Here is a 13,134-nt window from a genome sequence, read left to right on the forward strand (position 1 = left end):
GTCAGAGGGAATTTAGGGGTGAACCGTACTATTGTGGGTCTGGAGTTATATGTTGGCAGGTCTCTTTAAGGAAGGCAGATTTCCCTTTTGAAGGGACATGAATGAATGGGTTTTCACCAAATTAAAACTTTTTGTCACTCTTCCTCTGAGCGGGTTTATATTCCAGATTTTATTCATCGAATTTAATTACCAGCAGTTGCAATGTTCCAGTCTCCAAGGGTTGCTAGTCCAAATATCGCCATTGCATTTGCAGATGACACGAAGATTGGTGGAGTAGCAGAAAGCATAGGGACTGTCAAATTCTGAAGGAGAATATAGATAGACAGGAGAGTTGAGCGGAGAAGTGGCAGATGGAGTTGAATCCAGGCAAATGTGAGGTGATGCATTTTGGGAAGTGTAAATCTAGAGACAAGCATACTGTAAACGGAAGAGCCTTGGGTAAAGTTGATGAGCAGAGAGATCTGGGAATTCAGGTTCTTTGTACCCTGAAAGTGGCTGCACAGCTGAATCGAGTGGACAAGAAGGCAAATGGCATGCTTGTTTTCAACAGACGGGGCATTGATTGTAAGAGCTGACAGGTCATGCTAAAAAATACAAGATTTTGGTTCAACCGCATTTAGAATGCTGTGTACAGTTCTTCTCACCAAAGGGGGAAAAGACAGCTGCACGAGGGAGGGACGGCCAGCGCTTCGGAGGGGGAAGATGGACGCAAAGAAGGCCATCACCACCAGAAGAAGACACAGAGCGCCGTCAGTAAAGAGGAGGGCATTTCCTCCCAACCAGGAAACAACGGACCCCCCGAAGTCCACCCTCCACCCAGTGAGAAAGAGGGGGTACCCACTGCCCCACAACTACAGGCAACCAAGATCTGTGATCCTCGGACAGTCCCATTGTCAGACACAGAACTGGACAGTGAGGACCCTTGCCCTGGCTCAATGACACCAGGGCAGGTAAATGAAAATTTTCCAAGGGAGTTTAGAAGGACAGAAGGAGGACATTTTTTAGAATTAGCAAATAGGTTGGAATTGGATTTAGCCAGGGACAAAAGGGAAGCTGAAATTATAATGGAGTTGGTCAAGCACTTTGGTGTATCAGAGAAATAGGCAATTTAAGTTAGAAAAACTTAAATTGCAACTGTGGCAACTGGAGATAGAAGATAAATAAAGGGAAGGAAATAGAGAGAGAAGAAAGAAAAAGAGAGGGAAAAAAAGAGAGAGAGGATTTGAAATTCAGAAGTTGGGAATTAGACAAGAAAGTTAAGTTAACAGGAGGGAGATGAAGGGAGAACATAGGGATGTACACAACTATGTTAATAACTTGCCATATTTTAGTCTGAAAAATGTCAAAAACTTTTTTATTTCATTTGAAAAAATGGCTCGTCAGATGACGTGTCCAGTGAACTTGTGGGTAATGCTAGTTCAGACTAAGCTGGTGGGAACAGCTGGTGAGGTATGTGCAGCGCTGTCAGATGAGGGATCAAGAGATTATTAAGATGTCAAATTGGCTATTTTTATTGGTTATGAATTGGTACTAGAAGCATATAGACAGAAGTTCAGAAAAATAGAGACGGAAACAGGTCAGTCTTATATTGACTTTGAAAGAAGTAACCAGTCATTTTGATAGGTGGGTGCTGGCTTTAAAAATGGATAAGACCTGTGAGGCTTGAAGAGAGATTAATTTGCTGGAGAAGTTAAAAGACTCACTTCCAGAGATAGTAAGAATTGATGTGAATGTACCGAAAGTTCAAGAAGTGAGAAGCACAGCAGATAGGGCAGGTAAATATGCACTGGGGCATGAGATGATATTTAGCTTCTGGCAAGATTTTCATTCTGTGAGGGATAGAAATTGGGAGAAAGGAAGATCACACATTACAAAACGAACAGTAGCACGCAATACTTTACCACAGGTGAAGGAAGAAGCCCAAGGGGGTTGAAAGGTGGTGAAAGGCCTCAGGTGTTCTCACTATTAGGGAGTGGAAAACATAAAATGACAGTGCTGATGATTTAAGAAGGGCACTGGGAAAAGGTGGTTTCACTGCAGTAAGCTGGGACACACCGTGATGGGCGTTGAATGAAGGCACTTTGGGGAAACTTCTGGTGGTAGAGGCTAAGCCCAGTGGAATTAGTGAAACTGGTAAAGGAGAGCCCAAGTAGAGCCGAGGAGCTGCAGGAGAGTGCACAGCCGAGGCAGGGTCTGGGTATGGAGGCAGTGCCTGATCTCTGAAAGAATTGTGTAGATAAAGTTTACTCAGAAAGAACAGGGGGAGAAGGACAAGAAGTTATAATTTTGTGAGATACGGGATCTGCTCAGTCTCTAATAGTTGAGAAGTGAGGCGCCAGAAAAGCACAACATATCAGGCAGCATCTGAATAGCAGGACAATCGAATATCAGGCAGAAACCCATCGTCAGGAACATGGTGAGGGGACAAGGGGGCTGAAAGATAAATACGAGGGGAGCAGCTGAGCTGGTTGGAGGGTCACTGGGAAGGCAATAAGAAGATGTAGGTGGGATTGATAGTGATATGTCGGAGGGTAGGGTGGAGTCGTTAGGTGGAAAGGAAGGTGGACAGTTAGGGCAGTTCAAGAGGGCAGTGCTAGGTTGAACGGTTGGATCTGGGAGAGGTTGGTGGAGGGGAGATTCGAAATTTGGTGAAGTCAACTTTGATGCTGTACAGTTTGAGTGTTCCAGCTGTCCTACCACCAATAGGAGTCCTATCACTCTCCTGTCCGACCTATCACCATCACACCCCACCTGCATCTACCTATCGCCTTCCAACTCCCTTCCACCCAGCTCCACCCCCACCCTCCTATTTATTTCTCAATCTCCTTCCCCCTCCCTTACCCCCCACTTTCGTGATAAAGGATTTATGCCTGAAACGTTAACTCTCCTGCCCCTCGGTTGCTGCCGACATGTTGTGCTTTTCCAGCCCCACACTTTACAACTCTCATCTCCAGCATCTGCAGCCCTCAATTTCTCTCGGCCGCTATAAGTAAGAAATGAAAGTATTTTCACTCTTTCTCGCATGTTAATCAAGAGTGTGATAATTTGTCGAATGGGGTCAGAAATTAAGCATTCCCTTGTGTAACATCAGGATGGAATGCCAAATAAAGTTTGGGGAAGTAACAGTGACAGTGAGTAACAGTGTCAGTTCCAGGAATACAGTTTGTTCTTGGGAACGATTTAGCAGGAGGCGAGGTGGGATAGGCACCCCTTGTGGTGGAGAAGCCAAAGGAAGACGAGGGAATTGGTGTGTTAAAAGAAACATACCGAGGAATTTTTCCAGACTGTGTAGTAACAAGATCCCACTATCATAAGTTACAGCAGGAAGGAAAAGCGAAAGAAAAAGACAAAGGAGTTGATGCTCAGTGAACTGACCCCCTGTTTGATGTAACGGTGCAGGATAAACCTGAACAGGCAGAGGATCAGGCAGAGGGGTTTAGTCCAGAAAGGCTAATGGACTTACAACAGATATATACACACACATTCACACACACATACACATGCACACACACAGAAAAGGATTCAGAATATATTGTTGAACGTTATTAACTGAAAGATAGAATCCTAAAATTAAAATGGAGACCCCGATAGGTTACTGCAGAAGGGAAATGGGCCGAAGTACACCATTTTGTGTTACCTGTAGTATACAATGTTATGTCTAGCACATAAACTAATTGCAGGCGGTCAACTCGGTGTACACAAGACTCAGGCTAAGGTACAGAAGCATTTCCACTGGCCTGGAATGCACAAGGACGTGTTTTTTTTGTACATGAAATAGATACCAAATGGTAGGTAAGTATCAGGCAGTAATAAAACCAGCACCTTTCTTACCAATTCCTGCATTCGAAGAACATTTCATGTGGGTTATGATTAATTGTGTAGCTCCCCTTCCAAAATAGAAGTGGAAAACTATATTTGCTGACCATAATTAATGTGTCCTCCGGATATCCAGAGGCAATTCCATTTCGGAATGTTAAGATAAAAAGGGAGGTGGAGGGGTTGGTAGCTTTCTTTCCTCGCTGTGGGCTAGGCAGTAAGATTCAGTCAGACCAAGGATCTCATTTTACCACTCAGCTGTTTAAGGAAGTCATGGATAGGTTCAGCATACAGCAGTTTAAATCAAGTGCGTCGGAACCTGAATCCCAGGGAGCCTTGGAAAGTTAGCATCAGACGCTGAGGACCATGTTATGATTACCCGAATGATTGCAATAAAGGTGCCCCATTAAATTGTTTGCCATTAGAGATGCCCCAAATAAATCTACTCACTTTACTTCCTTTGAGTTAATATTCGTACATGAAGTGAAAGGTCCTTTGAAATTAATTAAATATAAATTGACAGGACCGAATTCTGTGTGTGAGGTGAAGGAGAGAGTAGATGGAGTAGGTGAGTTTGCTAAATAGTATTGGAAGTGCACAAAATAGAGTCAAGCAGGTGGCAGATAAAAACTCTGAAACTTTGAGGATATCCCGTGGGGATGACGTATTAGTATTGCCACCAGTGGTAGGAAATCCCTTCAAAGCCAGGTTTAGTGGCCCCTTTCAAATTAAAAAAAAATGTGGAGTCAGTTAAGCTATCTAGTATAGATACTGGAGATGACAAAAAAAAATTATCGAGTGCTTTATATGGATGAATAATGCTCCAGACACATTTTAGACTCAGGAACAGAGTTGTGGCCATATGAACAAATTGTACAGTTTATCTGTATAATGTGGTGATCTTTAGCAAGTGATTGAAAGCTCACATGTTACAGTTGGCAGAGCATGTTGAATGATTACCAGAAGCAAACTTGGTAATAAACTTAAAGATAACAGAATTCGCGAAGGCAGAGGTGACGTTCTTGGGACATTACATTGGACATGGAAGGTTGACTCCATGGAACACAAATACGAAGGGCTTTGAGGAATTTCCACGACCATCCTCGAAGAACGAGGTGCTTCAATCTTTGAAACTGAGTGGATTCTATCAGAAGATTGTTCCAAACGTCAGCAGCGTATGGGCACCACTGATGGATTTATTAAAGAAGGAAACAGAATTGTGGTGGACAGAACAATGCCAGGAGGCATTTGAGAATTTTAAAGCAGGATTAATCACCACACCAGCTTTAGCTACACCAAATATTATGAAACCCTTTGAAAATTGTGTTTGATGCTCGGGATATCGGGGTCGGAGATGTATTGATACAGAAAGAGGATGATGGAATTGAATGGCTAATTGGCTACTTGTCGAAAAAACGCAATAGCCACCAGAAAACAAATGACAAAATCTCCATTATTGAACAGCAATGATTATGTTTCGCACTGGCCTGACAAACAAATTATCGGAGATGGTTGTGGACAATGACAAATCTCTCGAATTTTTTGGAATATTTAAAGACCAGAATATGAGACTATTTCATTGGAGTCTTACCTTACCGACTTTAAACCTACAAATTGTACATGCCGTGGCTCCTACAATGTGATAGCAGATGGGTTTTCGCGGATTTAAAGGAAAGCAGTGGAGATAAGATTTCACTTATTCCAGTGTTGTATTGGTGTGCAGAATTAATATGAATGATATAACTGAGATTAATGCTTTTGTATTTCATATAATTGGGATTAAGAATTAGAGGAGAAGAAACGTAATCATCTTTTCATTCTGCTGGTTCACTTTATTTTCTGAAGCGGGGAGATGTTATGAAGCCAAAAACATGTCGGGTACTTTAAAACAGAACGGGTTTTGCCGAATAGAAATTAAAGCCACAGGTGCCAGCTAAAGGTCAAACTGTTCCACATGTCACCATTAGCTGAGAAATTGATACCTGAGTTTTGGTTGCTGTTTTGACAGCCATTCAAATACAACCAAAGAGTTTAAATAACGCTCAGGAAACCAGAAGCCAATGGAATTTGAATATTATTGTTTGGACACCTGCAAAGCAATCAAATTATGAGAATTATTATATCATGGGGAGTATACATACCCAGCATGTTGAACACTGGTGGGAGAGCTACTGCCATCCAACAGCAGAGCAACTGCTGTAGAGCAGGAGTGCTAACTGGCCATCCCAAACACTCTCTATCAAAGACACATGTTCATGTCAAACCGACTTGCAATAAAAAAAATGACCCAGTGAGATCAGCAGCTGGAAGAGTGAACACAGCGGGTAAGATAGAGACTGTATGGTCTTGAGATTGTAATGTTTAATATGTGGGCTGTTGGAACAGCATATTTTTCCAGAGTTGGAGTCAGATAGTAAGTAGCAAAGAAAAGAGGGACTTGTATTTGTCAATAGTTGTTGTTTAGTGTTCACTATTAAAGTTAAGAAACAAGCTCGTTAATTTTTGTTTAAATAGTGGAATATTGGAGATTGGTGTCACTCATATTTTAACAGATTACGAGGTAAGACGAGCTTTTCTGGGTGTTTGGTTTTAATTAACAGAGGGGTTATTCTTCACCTTGTAAATGTCCATCCACGTTAGCCCCATTTCCCTGCAGTTGGCCCATATCCTTCCAGTCCCTTCCTATCCACATATTTATCCAAATGCATTGAAATGTTGTTAATGTACACCCCCCACCCCCCGCCCCACCACCAACCACATCTGCTGGCAGCTCATCCATGTACCAGCCCTTTATGTAAAGAAGTGACCACTCAGGTTCCCTTTTATTCCTTCCTCTCTAACCTTAAACTGATCCCCTCTAATCCTCGATTCTGTACACCTTGGAAAAAGACTGAGAGCATTAACCCTAGCCATACCCCTCGTGATTTTATACAGCTCTATAAGTACTCCCTCAGTCTCCTACACTCTAAAGAAAAGGTCCTAGCTTGTCCAACCTCACCCTATAACTCAGACCATTGGGTCCTGGCAACGTCTTTTTGTAATGTCTTCTGCACTCTTTCTAATTTCATAACATCCTCCCGATAACAAGGTTACAAAAACTGAATGCGATACTCCAAGTGCGGCCTTACCGAAGTCCTGTGTTACTGCAACATAAATTCTCAACTTCTGTACTCAATGTCCTGCCTGATGAAGGCCAATGTGCCAAAAGCCTTCTTCACTGCCCTGTCAACCTGTGACTCTACTCTTAGAGAACCGTGCCCGTAAAAACCAAGGTCTCTCTGCCCACTGCACCTCTTAAGACCCTCCCATTCACCGTGAAACTCCTACTTTGATTTGAGTTTCCAAAATGGAAGACCTCACACATCTATATTAAATTTCATTTGCCATTTCTCGGCCCACTTACCCACCTGATTAAGGTCCTGCTGCATTTTCTGATAAACTTCCTCACTGATCACGCTACCACTTATTTTAGTGTCATCTGCAAACTTACTAATCATACCTTGTACATTCTCAACTAAATCGTAGATAACAAACAGCAATGGACACAGCCTTCAGTCTGACCATCATTCTTCCACTAAACCCTCTGCTTCCGATCATCAATCCAACTGTGTATCCGATTGGACAGTTCCCCCAGCATTCCACGTGATGGAACCTTCCAGAGCAGCCTGCCATGTGGAACCTTATCAAAAGCCTTACTGAAATCCAGAGAGACTAAATTTACAGCTCTTTCCTCGTAAACCTTCTTGGTCACTTCATCAAAGAACTCTAACAAATAAGGGAAGCATGATCTCCCACTCACAAGTCTATGCTGACTGCTCCGAATCAAACCCTGTGTAAGTAATGGGTGCAGACAATGGTATGCTGTCCTTCATTGTAAGATAATTCGAGTACATAAGTAAAGCCATCTTCCTAGTGTTGTCGAGCCTTGCTGAGAGAGCGTTTGGGGCACTCTGTACAGATTTGATCTCCTTTGTAAGGAATGATATCCTTCCCACAGTTACAGATGGCGGTATCATGAGCGTAGAGTGAAGAACCTGAAAGTTTAATCTGCAGAGCTGTGAAACACGAAGAAATGGTGATGCTGAAACACAAGGTGTAGCAAGTGTATTTCCAAAAGACACATTGACAGGAAGAGAAATTTCATCCTTTACCTAGGATTGATTGGTTTGATTTATTGTCACGTGTACCTCAGTACAGGGAAACACTTTATTTATGAGCAGTGGAGGAAGATCATAGTAAGCATGGCCAGACAGATCATAGGGTGGAAATAGACTTGGACAGAGTAAGGCATAGAGGTTACACTGCACAGGACGTGCACTAAACAAGATCAACATGAACAAGATCAGCATTATTTGATCTTAGAGAGTCCATTCATTAGTCGAACGTGACTTTCCTAATAGTGTATATGCCTAAATTAACTCTCCCCATGTTATTGTGCTGTTGGCGTGTGAACCCGTACTGAACGCCATGTTGTTCATAATCCCCAACAGCAGCCACAATATCTTCGATCTGAGAAAGTTAGCCATTCCCACCAGCTTCCACCTTACATTGAGAACACCAGGCTGGCTTCTCGGAGATGGAAGTTGCCTTCTTGAGACTTCACACAAGATATATGGCTTCCCTCCTCACCACTAGAAAACCACGTTAAAGTCCCACGTGTTTATCATGAGCAACGGAGCCAGGAGGAACAATGTGGAGCAGTCTGTCTGTGCACTACTGTGCATCTGCTCCACTTGTTTAATATGTTGGAGCATCAATCTGGAGACAGTGAGGACTGCCGATGCTGGAGATTGTAGTAGACAGGAGATTGCTGGAAAAGCACAGGTGGTCAGGCAGCTCCGAGGAGCAGGAGAATCCACGTTTTGGGCAGAAGCCATTCATCAGGAATCAGCATCAATTACCTCAGCTGTCCCTTTGCAAGTGCGTTAAGGGGGGAATGGCCTCGTACTGTTCCTGTGTCAGTGACTCAAGGGGCTGAATGGCCTCTTCCTGTTCCTGTAGAAGAGACTGAAGGAGCTGAATGGCCTCATCGTGTTGCTGTAGAAGTGGCTTTAGTGGCCGAATGGCCTCCTCCTTTTCCTGTGTAAGAGACGCAAGGGTCTGAATGGCTTCTTCCTCTTCCGATTGGACAGGACCAAGGGCCTGATTGGGTTACCCCTGGTTCCTGTTTCACAGCTCGATGTCCTGACAAGTCTGATGATACTGCAGGCTTTGAGAGGTTATTTTGTCCTGGTTTCTTTTCAGAGAGAGATTACCAAGCTGGCTAGTTAAGGACACTTATCATATTTATCTAAGTTATCTTTATCTGTTACTTCTTGTCTCTTTGTCCGATCTAATTGCGGTCTTGTACTCTGAGATAATCTACTACACCACCTTTCTGATGTCATCTGTAACCTTACTAACTGTGGCCCCAATATTCGCATCTAAATTCTTTACATAAATGATGAAATGCAGTGTACTCAGTACTGATTCTTACAGCGCACTGCTGCTCACAAGCCTCCAGTCTGAAAAATATCCCTCTTCCTTCAAGCCAATTGTGACTAGCTTCCTCTGTATCCCATGTGACCGAACCTTACTCATCAATCGGAATGTTGTGAACACCTTACTGAGGTCCATATAGACAATGTCTACCAAACTGTCTTCATCAATCTTCTTTGTCACCTCTTCATAAAACTCAATCAAATTAATGAGACATGATTTCCCATGCAGAAAGCCACGTTGACAACCCCGATCAGCCCTTGCCTTCCCAAATGTATGAGCTGAAAAATGTGTTGCTGGAAAAACACAGCAGGTCAGGCAGCATCTAAGGAGCAGGAGAATCAGCGTTTCGGCATAAACATGTATGTAAATCCTGTCCCTCAGAATCCCCTCCAACAACTTACCCACCACTGACATCAGGTTCACCGGTCTATAATTCCCCGACTTTTGGGGTCACTGATTCCTTTTCTATTCCCAATGCTCCATTGCTCACAATGCATGTCAAATGTAACCAGGTCGGTGATATGGCCGATGATACCGGTCTCAGACTGGGTCAATGTCAGTTTTAGCAACAAGTCAGGCTAGTTGATTTAATCTGCTCAAATAGCACCTTTATGATCCAGAGCAATGTTACTCAAACTGTGATGGAAAGATGAATGGCAAACTGTTTGGATATTGCAAATAAAGAATCGATATTTCCCTTTCTAAAAACACTGACACACACAAACACACACACACACCAATAAATAAAATCTCTGCAATTTCAAATTAAACGTGCTTTGTCCATATATTATTTTAACTCATGACAAAAGGAAAAATTGAGAGATTCTTCAAAATGCTATTCTGCTTCTGAAGACATTCTACTCACACAAGCCGCTAGCAATGGGACTTCATCCTGGAACAATTGGATTTGGCTGAATTCCCTTTGCGTTTGGCAGTAAAGAGATTCCAATGGATTCTGGCCAGGAATCGCCCAAGGGTATCACAGTGGCTCAGTAGTTAGCACTGCTGCTCACAGCACCAGGGCCTTGCGTTCAATTCCAGACTCGGGTGACTATTTGTGTAGAGGTTGCACATTCTCCCCTTCTAATGGTTGCACCAGTTTCCTTCCACAGTCCAAAGCTGTGCTGGTTAGATGGATTGGCCATGATAATTTGTCCAAAGTGTTCAGGGGTTTCGAGGTTAGGTGCATCAGTCGGGGGAAATGTAAGGGAGCGAGCCTGGGAAGGTTGGTATGGATGTTTTGTGCCGAAGGGCCTGTTTGCACACTGTAGGGATTCTATAAAAATAAGAATGACTTCAGATTTTTTGTTTTAGCTCGCACACATTGCTGTCATGAGGAACAATGGAGGAGAGAGAGTGTAATTGGCCGTTCCATCTCAGGCAGATTACATTTTCTCACTCTCTGAGCTGAATCACACAGTCATGTCATCCTCTCCCAAACTGGATCATGTGAGGTCTCCTTGTCCATTGTCCAAACTATGTCTCCATTACTTTCCCTGTTCCATGTAGGTGCATCATTGCTGCTGTCATACACAGAGCCATATCCTTAGCAGAAGTTGTTCTCGGTCGATTGGAAGATATGTTTATATGTCGGAGCATCATTGAAAAATAAAATGTTTAATGTATTCAGAATATTGCGTTAAAATGAATGCATTTTGCAACAAATACAGAAATTGCTGGAAAAGCTCGGCAGGTCCGTCAGCATCGAGATGCCTTTTACATGCAGTATTTGTACCAGCCTCCATCACTTCCTCTGGCAGCTCATTCCACATGCACACCACCCTCTGCGTGAAATAGTGCTCGTGGGCTCGTCAAAACCTTTCCCCTCTCAATTTCAACCAATTCCCTCTAGTTTTGGATGCCCCAATCTGGGGAAAAACCCTGACTACTCACCCTATCCATGACCCTTCTGGTTTTATAAACCTTTACGGCTGCAAAATGTGACTCCAATCAACACGAATGGCTGTGCTTTAAATCAGCCTGGGCCTAAATTCTGAAATGCAATACTGACACCTCTTCCTTCTCCATCAAGCCACAATTCTAAATCCGTTTTAATCAGTTTGTTCAGGTGTGTTATGAAACACTTCTGTGGGATTTGCACCCAGACCTTTGTGCCCGGAGGTAGGGACACTAGCATCACTCAGCAATACCCATAAAACTGTAACATCATTCTCCTGTGTGGTTGCTCATCACCCTGTTCTGACATGCTGGGACATACCTCTGCAACAGGCAGGACTTGAATCTAGAACTTCTAGTCCAGAGCTTGGAACACCACCATGCACGTTCAGGAATCAAATCCAGACCTCTGGCTCAGAGGCAGGGACATTACCCACGACACTACCATATCCAGATTTTGGGTCATATTTTAAGTGTCAGCTTTCAGCTCGGTGTGGATTTATTATAATCAGGTTACCATTACTGAATTACACAAAACACTTTGTATTGTTAAACAAATGCAAAATACTTGTCTCAACAGTAGGATGTTGAGTATACGGGATTAGTGGTGCTGGAAGAGCACAGCAGATCCGGCAGCATCTGAAGAGCAGTAAAATCGACGTTTCAGGCAAAAGCACTTCCTGATGAAGGGCTTTTGCCCGAAACGTCGACTTTACTGCTTCTCGGATGCTGCGTGAACTGCTGTGTTCTTCCAACACCACTAATTCAGAATCTGGTTTCTAGCATCTGCAGTCATTGTTATTACCTTGTTGAATGTGCGTGCTGTGCCATCGAAGTTAACTATGATCAGCTTTAATCGCTATTATCTATAGTCTGCAATATTAGGGAAAGAAATCCTGCAGACACACTCTGCACAATGAAGGGTCTCGAATAGATTTTCATGACTCAACACCAGAGACGGAAAAAGACCATAATTTCTGGCCCCAAAAAACCGATCAGTATTACTCAACTCTCACGTGTGACTGCCTTTTTCATAAAACCATGAAATGATACCAGGCCGCTGATTACTGTCCAGCCTCTCCTCCCCACCGACTGTGTCTGCAAACTGTCCCTCCTCCCCCTAACCACAGAAAGCAAACCAAGCTCAGGGTCTTTGTGAAAATCAAGGCCTGAATGTGCAGGCCTCCTGGAGAGGGGGAGGATATTTTAAAATTAAATGGGGAAGGTGAGGTGGCAGTAATATCCCTCACTTGTCTGAGGAGTGTCAGATGGAGTTCAGTTTGGATTAATGCGAGGTATTGGATTTGGTAACTCAAAGAAGAGCAGGACCTATACAATTAAAAGCAGGGCCTTTGTCAGTGTTGGAGAACAGAGACCAAGGCCGTCAGCGTCCCCATTGGTTGAGGGGGGTGGGGGGGGGTAAAAACCCCTATCAAGTGTCATTGGCACTTTGGATTTTGTTTCGTTCTTTTTGATGTCTTTAGCTTTGGAAAGTTTTGAGAGCTTGTTAGTTGCAGTAGTTTTAGTTTGTACAGATTTTAGGCTCGATGAGGCTTTTGTCATTAATGCTCAGCAATGTGTAATTCGATATGAAATTCTCTAGAGTTCAAATGTTGCTGAGTGTGTTATGGATAATGATGTGCTTAAATGGTGTACCTGGAACATTAAGGGGAGCCATCTGCCAGTCAAGAGAAAAAATATACTTTCTCCTCTTAAAAAAGAGAGAGTTGTCCAATTGCAGGAGATGCACCTTGATGACAAGAAACATTTGACGTTACAGCAGGGCAGGTTTGATCGGGTTTATTTCTCGTCTTTTAATACTAAGAGTGGGGGAAAAATTATAATGGATAGGAAGAATCTTCCATTTAAATTACTAGATTGTATTAAACACCCATGGAAGGATCATAATCCTCAAAGGCTTGAATTATGGGAATTAGTACA

Source organism: Chiloscyllium punctatum, unplaced genomic scaffold (assembly GCF_047496795.1).
Source record: "Chiloscyllium punctatum isolate Juve2018m unplaced genomic scaffold, sChiPun1.3 scaffold_109, whole genome shotgun sequence".
NCBI lineage: Eukaryota > Metazoa > Chordata > Chondrichthyes > Orectolobiformes > Hemiscylliidae > Chiloscyllium > Chiloscyllium punctatum.